General features: G+C 36.9%; 1 protein-coding gene across 6 annotated transcripts in view; it reads left to right on the top strand.

The window, feature by feature from the left end:
* ZMYND11 (zinc finger MYND-type containing 11) overlaps nucleotides 1–12,746 on the top strand; it is a 104,671-nt gene that overhangs the window by 44,220 nt on the left and 47,705 nt on the right. The window lies entirely within an intron of this gene.

Here is a 12,746-nt window from a genome sequence, read left to right as displayed (position 1 = left end):
AGTTGATGGCCTGGTCAAAATACAAGAAATAGATATAACAGTTAAGGAGAAAAGGGCAATAAAATCTGTAAAAAATCTATTTCTTTAGGAGAATCTGAGAGGCTACTGTAGGACTTTTCCAGAAGGCAAAGAGAATTTTGAAGTGTTAGGTTGCTCAAATAAATCAGAAACCATATTTGCTGAGATGTGCATAAGATGCTATTAAAGAAGACATGAGGTGATTACCACCTCTGATTAATACTGTTAAAATATTCATCAAGGTGTATTAGGTGCTGGATACACAAAGAAATATATATTCTTTGTTCTGTGGAGCTTGCACTGTGTAGAAAGGTCTACAATATTACTTGTAGAAGCCACTGTAATAAAAACAGAGGGCTTTGTGCCTCTCTCTGCTTTGTCTGCATTTCTAGGCTGACATGTACGTCACATTTGTCAAAGTAATCAATATGAATAATTTAAAAGAACTAAAGTAACCAGCTGGCAACTCTTCAGTTGCCAGAACCAATGTGAACTGATAATGAAGCCAGAGACCACTAACGGGGAGAGTTATAAACAGTGCAGGTGACCAACAAAGGGAAATCATTCTAACATGGTCCATGCCAAGGGTCCACTGGCAGAGTTTGGAAGTTCTGGGGTGCAAGTGACAGGCAAAACTGGCTTTGAGTGGAAGAAGTGTAACAGTTCAGGTTCTCCAAACATAATGAACAGTGAAGTACAGGAAGAAAGATGATGTCCCAAATGAATTAATGTGTACCTAGCTTCTACAAGAGGAAAAATGGACCATCAATCTGAAAAGCACCTTTCCAGAGTTAGGGAATTCCAAGAGGGTTGGGAAAGAGATTGTATTTTAGGGGAATTTCACTTTTGTGGTCGCAGTGGAGTTTTAGAATGCATTAAAGCACATATATATTTTCCTCATGTCTCCAAGGAGACAAGTGGGTAAACTAATGCTATACACTTTCCATTTTAACATTTCAAATTACTTGCTCTAGGCTACATATTAGCTGAGTTTGTTAGCTGTTTGTGTTCTTTTTAGATGTAATAAAGGGAGACAGGCATGTCTAGCTGGGAATTCATCCCACTCTTATGAGAGATGCCTAGTTTAAGATAGTGGGAATAACATTTAGTTGGGTAAAGTTAGGTCAGACAAAACATTACAAACAAGGTTGAGAAAACAAATAATCAGATACTAGAAAAAGAAGTACTGCTTTTGGTAACTGATGAGTTGTTTGATATTTTAAAAAAGTTTAGATCCAGATTGTATGACTCATTTCCAGTCAGAAGAAAAATAAGTGACTAGACAGAAATGCAAGAAGCCTTAGTACTTTGAGAAAGATGGACAAGGTGCTAGCAGTGAAGAGTAATCTAAAAAGTGCTTGGGCATTGTAAATTCTCCCCATGCACATCAGTGACAAGAGTGATAACACTGATCTAGTTTCTATTATGTGACATTCCTAAGGAGATAACTTTTGACAAGGAAATGATAAAGACCTTTGAATTGATGTATGGTACTAGTGGTTGATGAAGAAACACAGATGACATAGTAAATGAGTATGCATAATACATAATATTCAAAATAAAGTTCCAAAATTAGCATGGCATCAGAATATCTCTTCTGATGAAAACTGAGCAACTAATATATTCTTCCAGGCTCAAAATCATTTGATCAGGTCAACTGCAATTCCTTAAAAGATCAATCAATGTCTGGGCATATAGGCAAGAATTTTCAAAAAAGAATTTTGAAAACCAGTGGTCCAAATTGAAAATTATGAGCATGTGTCCATAGCTGAAGGTAAAAGGAAGATTTTAATATTTGTGTTAGTGACATTTTTCAGAACTGTTAATACCTCTTGTGATTGACAGAAAGTAATAGTGACAGTGACATTATGGAAGTATGTCATATTCTTGAGTAAGAATACGTAAAAACAGTAAGATAATAATTTTTTTAATAAACCTATGTTTAAGGTAAGTAATAGTCTTCCCATGTGTGGTATAGTGGGTGACAAATGGGTACTTTGGAGAACTTCACAGGTTGAAAAGATGATTCATGATTTGTTTTTTTAATGGATTTTCTTTTCTCCTTTAAGCATTCATTTGCTGCTAGAGACAAGTTCTCCTGTGTGTTTTGTGACCTGTTAGCTCAAACACCTTTATAGGAAATTGCTGTGAAGAACTGTTGCTTTCTTCATTAGATGGTTTGTTACTTTTAAGCAAATTGAGTTGTTGGCTTTTCTCCTAATGTGCATTCAGCATGGTTGTCTCCCTTTTCTTCATATATTCTTGTTTATTTAATTCAATTCTTACTTTTCTTAGTCTTATGATGCTGAGTAGAAGACACTGTACATCTCAAGGAACATTTACATTTCATGACCTGGGAGGAAATGTTCATAATGTGAAAAGAGGATTCATTGTTTGTAGATTATGAACTGTTTCAACTCAATATGCAAACCAGACAAATTTATATAACACATGCAAGTATGCAAATTGTGACCTGAGCACTTCAAGTGTAATTGATAGAAGATTGCTTGGGTAAAGGAAGACTTCCAGAAGGTACTGTCAATGGAGAGTAGAAAAGAAAAATTTACAGAACTAGGCACGCATTTTCTGTAGAGAACATAAGAGTAAGAGGATAGTGTAGGAGGAGTCTAGAGCACTAGAAGGTACTTCTGATATTATCAGGAAAAACTTATAAGGAAAGAGGCCCTTTAATTAAAAGTAGACTAGATCAAGTATGCTTTGCTTTTTAAATTCGTGAGGGAGAAAGGCAAGAACAGAAAAATGCGTGATTAGAAGTGATTGAAAACTGTCTTACATCAAGGGAAGAGTCACTTGGAAAATTTGAATATGCAAGTTAGAGCCTTGAAGAAATTAATTAGTAAGCTTTTTGAACTTCTAGCAATTTTTTAGAAAAGTCTTTGCATGCAGAGAAGTAATGAGAAAACACACGGAAGGTGTCTGTTTTGTAAAGAATTAAAAACACGGTTGTAAAAATGGCAAAAATATGACAGAGTTAATTGGAATATTATATAAATACTTAAGACATTGGTAAGGAAGAGACCACCCTGCGCACGCCCAACATCTCAGAAAATAAAAACCTCAACAAATTATCATATGAAAGGGATTCTGCAGTTTTACTGAGTTTCTGTGAGGGTGCATTTTAGTTGGAAATGCACTTTCCATGGGTTGGAGAGAAGCATTCTTCAGTAACTTGAAAATTGAATGAAGGACTGAAAACCAATACTGACAAGAAGCAAGAGTGAAGTGAATTTAAAGGAATTAGTACTCTGAATGCAAACTACCTTTGGAAGAGAACTTTAAAATAAATATATAAGTTCCCACCTTTGTATATAAGCTTCAGTATATTCAACGCGTTTTTATTTAATGATAGAGCTCACTTGAAGGCAGTTGTAGCATCTCTGTAAAGGCACAGAAATTATATTGTCACAGGGTATCTCAAGTCAATGAATTGCAATAGTTTAAAATTTGACTATAAGAACTAGCTAAAATTTCCAAATCACCACATTTCTTAATAACAAAGTTGCATTTCTGAGGTATTTACCAAGAAATGTGATTTCTTATTCTGTCTAGACTTGATATTAGGATAATTTGACCCTAGTGTATCAATTATTTAGATAAGCATTATTGGTATTTGTTATGCTGTAGGCACTAGTGAAGAAATGGCTTTCCATATCCTGTGAATTCTGTCCAGAGTGCAGCCTGACAAATTGTTCATCCCTAAATTGTGTTAAAAATTATAACTATGCTTTGACTTCCTGTTTTTTCCTCATTATCTTCCATCTGTTCTGCTTTTGGGGTAACCTCAAGAATTGATTCTATGGAATAAAATGCCTTAAAATACACTGGGAAAAAGGCATGCATATTTAGATGAGTAGGATAAATTATTGACATTCAGTTGCATACCAGATTAGTAAGTATTTCTGTACAGACATGTTTTTAAAGTTCTCTTTTTTTGGCTATTCCAATCTTCCAGTTCCTTTTATAGTATTTTCTCCATAATTCGCTTATAGGTAATTGCACTCCTAAGATTTAATTAACTATTAATTAAATATATACCCCTTTTCTCACAAAATATTTGGTTTCCTCAGTAGCAATATTATGAACATTTCATAATCTTTCTGATTAGTTCATAGTTCATTAGCTATTAAGTTAATGTTATTAACATACCCAGTTGGCAAATCTGGTATTCTAGAACTATTACTGGCAGCTTTCAAGATTTTTTCATTGTAAACAGATAATTATTCTGGTTTCTAAACTATTCCATGAAGACTAATGTAAAGAACCAAAAACATAATTCTTTTCTTCTGCACATCCTTCCTGATGGTTTTTTTCTCTCCTCCTTTGTTGTTTCATGATTAATTAAGTTGATTATCTTCTCTCTATATCCCTTATATAGGCTGTGTCTGTTCCACCTTCATGTGCCATGACAGGGAATGCCCTGGCACGCTCTGGAGCAGTTATGCTGGGGCTACACCTTGTTCCCTTTGGCTCACAGAGTGTTTCCTTGGCCCTGACATCCTCTTTGTTTGTTTTATATGTGTGTACGGTTCCTCAGTTCTAAGCACCAAAAATAACACAGCCCACAGCCCTGCTATTCTTGAAAGCTGAAGACAGAGACACGCTGGTTTGCTGTTGGGCATGACGTGCAGGCATCTGAGGACACACAGCGTGCTGCAGCAGGGCTGGGTGCCCTTGGCACGGGGAGCTGGTGTTGGCATGGTTCACATTTGGGTTCTCTGGCACGAGCAAAACAACCTCTGGGCCATGCTTTGCTTTTTCCCTGGGTGGAAGAACTGGTCTTTCTCCAGAATGGAGCCTGAGGATAAGTTAGGCTGGGAATGAAACCAAGAGTGGCTGTGGGACACACGGGAGAGGTATCACATCTTTGGGGGAGATGGAGCTGATGGATGGACCATTAACCAGGATAAAACTGATAGTGCTATAATTCGACACTATATTATTTTCATATAAAGTGGTACTGAAACCATCTCTTTCATCAATCAGAAAGCTGGTTTACTCCATTGGTGATACAAGAAAATATTTTTTTCACTAATAGATACAAAGACTTTCATCTTTTTTAATTGGCTTTCAAATAGGATGGTCCAGTCCTAGGTTCCTAAATCACAGGGATCATAGCTGTTTTCCCCATATTTGTTCTCTGGACTCATTCTTGCTGTATTGTAATTTAATACAGGTGCAGCTAAGTCAGAACATCAAACAGAAATGAGCAGATCCCAAGCCAAAGTAGACTCTGTTAGCTCTGTGCAGACTGACATTAATCAGCATTGATGGGATAGCATGCCAGAAAAGAATTACTCAATATGAAAGATTACTGTAAAATAATGAGATTTTATGGTCCCACAGTTGAGATGGAGTTGGTAACAGTTGTAGATTGAGTATGTGACCCTCTCAGTTTGACATTTGGACCTGGGAGAGGGATTTCTTCTCCAAATGTCAGTCTTTGGAATTTCTCTAGTCAATGTCTGAGAAGAGTTGAAGCTCATATACCTGGTTTTGTTGCCTTAGTTCTTTTGCTGTTCCCTTTCTAGGCTGTCTACTTTAACAGAAAAAAAAATATAGAATCAGTGATTAAAGTAAAGTTAAGAAGAAGCAATTTATTCTCAGATGTAGAATAAACACAACAGAGTATAAATAAGAACCTGAGCAATTTGAATGGATAGGGAATAACCACACAAGTATATAAATAAGAATATGTGATGAAATGGCAAGAAAAAAATCAAAGAACAAGATTCTTACAGAATTGCTTATTTGAAGCGTACTTACTAGGAAAAAAAATCTGTCACTATTCATAGTACTCGTGATGAAAATTTAAGTCTTCCTAGTATTCTGCATGTTGCAACTAAATAGTCATGCATGAACAAAAATAGTATGCCATAGGAAAGATTAGAAGAGCAGATGACTCTGGATTTATAACTAGCTAATCCTATTGTTAAACTTTGTATGAATAGAAGATATTTCAGACCTGTTATTTCTTTGGTTGAAACATAAGCTTAGAAATGGGTTTTTTTTGTTGTTGTTTTTTTTTTTTTTTTGCTTTGTTGGTTTCTTAACCTTTGTCAAGCCATTCCCCTAAAATATCTGTCTTTTTGTTGTTGGAGAGCAGGCTTATCTGGAAGCAACTGTTTGAAGTAGAACATCCTCCTGTTATGCAGGAGAATGCAGTGATCACTCGAGTTCACTTTTTACCAGAGTTACTGGCTCCTTTTTCATATCTGTACATCATTTTCATGTGTGTTTTAAATGTGACTATTTGAAGCAGTGTTATTGAAGCCCTGGCCAGTACACTGAAGATTTTTTTATTGTGCTGTGCGGTGTAATATCAATTCCTGGTTATGCAAGGGTAAGCAAAAGTGCTCAGTACAAGGTCCGACAATAAAAAGCATAATACTTCCTCAGCAGTCCACACAGTTACTTCCAGAGGCAGCCTGTCTATTCAGTGTTCACCTGTGAGAAAACTGACTTCAATTTGTATTGGATTGGCAGAATTATAGACAATATGCATTACAGAATACATCACTGGGTGGTGACAGGGTAGAAAACTCTTAGTTTTCAATACCTGTTTTTTGTTACAGGTAAAGACAAGGCACTTTTTTCTGTCTGACTCCACTATGTCAATCTCCTTTGTAATTTCTTTTACTTTCCTTCTCTGTTTCTCATGATAAACTTCAGCTACTTCTTCAAGCTCCAAACCAGTGTGGGGCTTTTCTGTTTTCAGAATACTATTTTTATGTTAAATCAAGAGAATGAACTGAGTTTGGAGTTTTAAGGCTTCTCATTCCTTTGTCAGTGAACATATTGCAGAAAACAAAAGTCTCTTAATATTAATACAATATTTATATTTACATTAATAAAATGAAAGCTAGTAATTTGACTCCCTAATAGGAGAATTTTTAGTACAAGTACTACTTTAGTCATATATAAAAAATTGTATTATGGGTGCATAACTAACAGTTACAAGCATAGCAATTGCAGAGAAATATGCTGGACACCAAAATGCTTGACTTGTTTGACACATTAATTTTTTTAAACTGATGGCTTTGCAGTGAGGTTAAATGATGGATTCAGGTAAATTTGTTTTATATTTTCAAAAGCTCAGTTATATTCTATAAAGTAAGAAAAAGAACACTGAGAGCTGCATAGGTGGAGGAAAGTATAGGGGTTCTCACCTGCTATTGCATCATAACGGACACAATTTTGCTTGTAAATTTGTACTGAGACTGACCAATGAGGTAATATTCGCCAAGCTAACAACGATTTTTAATACCCAGGTTAAAAAAAAAGTTGAAAGAAAAGTGTAAAACTAAGCTAAACCCTTTTTATAAAAATCTTAAGAAGGAATGAAAGATTGTGATTTAATTCCACAAAGGATGTTCACAATGGCATGTGTTTATTAAATTTCACCTGTGTTCCCTATAGAGAGATACATTCACCATACAACTTATACCTCTCTGTTTTAGGTTGTTTAATCTTAATTTTGTTTAAGATTTTGGAATGATTTTTTGGTTTGGATATTATTTAGTTTTAATATTGCTGGTATTAATGATCCATTTTCAGTGCCGCCTTTAGATATAATTGACTAAAGAGAGTGGAAACAGGGATTGCAGGAAAAAATGTAAACTTTTCTTATAAAAATGCAATAAAGAACCTATCTGCATTTGCTCTGAGTAGTATTGGAATTAAAATTGCTAAATTAGTAGATTTGGTTGAAGTATTATCTTGAGTTTATAATGTATATTAATAATTACTCTTTTTCCCATTTAGCTCCTTTATTGATACAGCTTACTTCTTCAATTTGTGTAACAATTCTATTTAATCACATTAATTAAACTGGTTAAAGGAATACATAAAACTAAGTCCACGTGTATTGAACAGTGTTATTTTTAATTTCTTAGGGATGATTTTTTCCTTCAGCTTGGTGCTGAGACATTGTCCCCTGGTGCTTCCTGAATTTCTGGGTCTGCTTTCCAGTGCTGGCTGTCAAAGACTGATTCAGTGCCTGGTGTGGAAAGCTCTTCACCAGGGGACTGACAGATTGCTCCAGCCCTGCTGCCTTTTTTTCCTGCTTTGTGCAGAATACAGGAAAGGGAAAGGATGCTGTAGCTGGCTGTGCAATTATTATACCCCTAAGATTTTATCATAAATGGCTGTTTTGTTGAAGACTGGAGCTTGAGGTGGAGTTTTTTATGTATTTACTTGGATCAAAAATATTACTGCAGGCACATCTTGTTCCTACAGTTCATTCTGAAAAAAAAATAGGTGCTCAGATGTTCTGATGAATTTTGCTTGATCAATTTTCCTTATCTAGTAATTCTTCTCTTAGGAATGCTCTTACATATTGCTAGTGTGGCATTTTTCTTTTTCTGTCTCAGAGGTCAATGCTCCTCATTGATTCAGTAGGTGAAGTCATCTCTGGGCTGAGCATGAGTATGGTAAATAAAATGATTCACACTAACACCACAAACATATTGTTATTAACTACAGCCATACTCCTTGTTTGATGTTTGTTAATAAGTGCATGCTCATTTAAACTCTCCTTTATTGAGTGTTACCATAAAAGCTGTAATATTCAATGCTTAATACAATATATGCAAACTATGAGCTCCAGTAGGAAAACTGAGAAGGAAAGGGACGGAAATGATTTGAAAATCACTGTCACCATTTTCATGTACTCCATACTTATATTAATATTCATCTTGAAATTGTGTAAGTTTACACAGAAAAATACATAAAAGGCTAACTTCATTTCTGATTATTAAAAGGAAACCAATTTTTATGTCACAACAATTATGTTTTTTGCTCAAATCATAGCATCTTTGTGAGTGGATATTTGAAAGTGGAACTTCTAGCTTATGTTTGGTTTCTTTGCTGTAAATAAATGTGACTTTCTATTAGAAGTAAGAGATAAAAATGAGTGGGACACGGCCATTTAACAGCTTGTTATCTGACCTGAAGTGCTCATCAAGGCTTTCTCTGTAATCAGTGGAGAGAGAATGATCTCCAAAGCACTACTCATACCATCTATTTTGGGCTGTGGTTTCATATTCCCATTCATATAAACAATATCATCACCAAGAGCAGCAGCCCTGCCCTGATGGCTTTTCCAGCCCTTGTGCTGTTCCCTTGATGGTAATAAGGTGAACAATTGTGTGACAGAGTGATGATTCTGAAACTGAGCTAGACTAAAAGTAATCTAACAAAAAGAAATGCACACACAAAAACCAACCCCAGAAACAGAAAGAGAAAGGGTTTGACCCAGATAAGAATGGAAATTAAATTAGATAGAAAGCTCTAGAAAACTGAATCATGAAAGCATTCAACTCTTCATTTTTTTAACGAGTTTTGAATTGAGATGCTCGATATCAGCTGATGAAATATTTCATTTGCCAGGTTTTAGCTAGGATGTTACATTCTGAGTCATACAATACTTGTTTGTCTCTTCAGTACATCCAAAGAAAAAAAAAAAAAGCTGGGTGGAAGAGTGGCCCTGCAGATACACGAGCATTTGTGCCTGTGTATGCAGTGCCCCTGAATGACTGCTTCTTGTTTGCCAGTTGTGCTTAGTGCACACACGTGTGCATTACCAGCAGTGTCACATATGAGCTTTTAGGTTGGAAAAACAGTAGTAGAGCCCTTTTTTAGATAAGTTCCTCCATAAGAAGGTGGTGGCGAGGTTTTTCTGGATATGGGTTGAGTGGCTTGGTACCTAAATTACTTTGCTGTTCATGGTCATGCTGGTGGGTTACACAGTCTAAAGTGTATAGTGAAGTTATGAGAGTAGGAGTTTAAATTACTGAGTCAGGGAATTACCTGGGTTAACATTGCTGTGCTTTTTACAGAAATGACCCAGGTGATTACCATTATAGGTGCATGCAGGGTGCCTGGGATATCTAAAGCATGCACAAACAAAATCACTCCTTAGCTTCCTTTTAGCAGCAGCAGCAGCACAAACATCAGGCAGATCTGAATTTAGCTGAACTGCTGGATTTCACTGTTGTACTATCAAGTTTATGCATTCTTTTTGTTTTATAAAAACACTGCACAAAATTAGTTTCCACATTCATGCAAATTCTGACTTTCTAGACTACTAAGGAGAGATGAAACAAATTTTAAAAACATTTCCTGCTTGGATACTATATGTGTCTTCAAAATGAATGTTGCAGATACTGTTTTCAGAGGGAAAAGTCAATGCATTATTTCTCTGTAATTCTTGGAATTTTGGACTGCATAAAATGTAGATCATGTAAGAAGTATTTTATTGCAGAGGCAGCAGTGCCTGCGTGGTCTGTGCATGTGCTGTTGGTATGTGGAGTGCAGTGGAAATCAAGTGCAGCCTGCTCATATACCTGCATCTCATTGTGGAGTGTGAATGCACAGGAAGAACATTGTGCCTTGGTTGTGTTTATCTTAGGGAATATAACCCATATAATTCAAACTTCAGAAAGTGTAAACACATCAAAAAGTATCCTGGAAAACAAAAGGGAGCTGCTGCATCCCCACTGTAGCCGGTTCCTCTGTATGGCTGTGCTGTGCTCAGCTCTCAGAGCAGCTCTCAGTTTCTGGCAAGCAGGGAATATCAGTGTCAAGCCCCCATGATGTTTCACCTGTGTTTTATGGGAGTTGATTTGTGCTACATGGTGGAAGCAGGCATCCTGAGCTTCAGAGCTGAGACCCTGATACAGCCGTGAGCACAGATCTTCACCTGCCTTTCCACAAGGAGAGTTGAGATTTGAGCTGTGTGTTTCAAGCTCTTATGTCATGGAGCTGTATTTCTTTAAAAAATTAAATTAATCACAGCCATCTCTTCAGCTTTTTCTTTCAGTATGACCAACTGGCCTATTCTTTGCAAATTGCTTTAAAAAACCTTTAAAAGAAATGTGTGGGCCTTCTATAAAATAGCTGTCATGCCCTGAAACTGAGGCAAAAGGCATAATTTCTCACTAGTGGTAGGAAGACAATATAAAACTCAGAACAGATTTTTGGCTGCTTTCCTTCTATTTTATGTATTATTCCTTAAAGTCTGTCCCTGAATCTAGGACATTTTTATGTACCTGTAGCTAACGTTTAAAATTAATGGCAGACTTTCAGTTGAGTTTAATGGGATCTGCTGTATTTTCTCAGATCTCAATTTTATCAGATTTCAGTTTCTCAGACCTCAGATTTATCAGTTCTCATTCCTGGATGAGTTGCTCAGCAGTCTGCTGGCAGCAGCAGGCTGCTACTTCCTTTGCATTGGGGAGGCTGGAGGCATCCATAGAGAAAGATAATTGATCAGACCAAGATTAGAGTTTGCCATGAAAATTAACATCTACCCACACTTGCCACACTTGTATTTTTGCAGCTATTTATGATATGTGTTTTATTTCAGTCTTGTACAGATATGCTTGCTGTATTTTTGCCAACATTTTTTTCAGTTATTTTCTTTTGATTGAGTTCAGGTGGCCACAAATGCAATTCCTTACGAGTTGAGAAAAACTGAGATTTTTTTTTAAATACTTGTGCCAGCTTCCTACCTTAAATAACCTTCCTTCTTTCTCTGCCCGGTGTTCTTATTTGGGCCACAGTACAGCAGTGCCCATGTAAACCATTTTCTGCCTCTCAGCAGACCACAGATGCCTTCAGGAGGACTCCTTGGGAGCAGAGTGGGCTATTTTCCCATGCTCTATTTTGAAGCCATACAGATTTGACTCTTTGAGGCAGGGTTTAGCTTCGTGCTGTATCTTGCAGAGCACCAGGCAGGAGTTGTGAGCTGTATGACAGCTGTAGGTGAAAAGTTCACCATCTGATCCCATGCAAGTGCTGGCTACTTCTGTGTCTGTTTTGCTCCCATGGTGATCACAGCTTTAGAGTCTGCTTCCTCCACACCCCTGAGATCAAACCAAACTTCTTCCTTTAGTTTTAAGGTGTCTTATGAAGCACATATAATAGATGTAGGTTTTTACAGAAAGACATTATGGACAATGGCTAATTTGAGAAAAGTATTTTGACATTTTAGGAGTGAATTGGTGATATGCTGACAGACTTTGGTGCTCCTGGAATGTTCTATACATTGGGCAGGCAGGTGATTTAGAGGTGGATCAGGTACTCCTGTGGTCCAGTTTGTTTAGTGAAGGGAGGTTGCAAGATCAAGTTGTCAATTGGTAGGGCATGAGTTAGAGGAGATTTTGTTGGTGGGAAGGAAAGGGACTCTGGAAAGGCCCATACCAGGTTTCCCTGCCTATCTTCCCTCCCAGCATCCAGCATGGCTCAGCTGGGGTGTGCAGAGGTGGCTGTGTGGCCCCTCTGAGAAGTGCTGGAGGCCCCCCCTTCCCATGTGCTGACCCCTTGGGCTGTCCCTGTGGTGTCTGAGAGGTGCTCAAGACTTTAGAATGGGTCACACTAATAATATAATAATATAAACTGAACAATATGATGATATTTTATTGTTATTTACACCTGACTACTGCTCATCTGCAGTCGCAAAGAAGTTTGAAATTGCTGTTTCACGTTTCTCTGATTGGTATTTTGTGACTACATACAGATGAGCATCACATCCATATACAATCTACAAATCTGCTAAGGATTATCCTCTGTGAGTCTCCTCTAAAGGTTTTCTTTTGCCATCAGACAGATGCACACATATATTAGGTATATGCACATGTGCATCTCCCTGATTCTGTTGGTAGTACCTTGTTTCTGAAGATCACTACATTTAAATATACATTTGATGG

Source organism: Prinia subflava, chromosome 1 (assembly GCF_021018805.1).
Source record: "Prinia subflava isolate CZ2003 ecotype Zambia chromosome 1, Cam_Psub_1.2, whole genome shotgun sequence".
Lineage (NCBI taxonomy): Eukaryota > Metazoa > Chordata > Aves > Passeriformes > Cisticolidae > Prinia > Prinia subflava.
The sequence above is the reverse complement of the archived record's forward strand: the minus strand, read 5'-3'. Positions and strand labels throughout refer to the sequence as shown.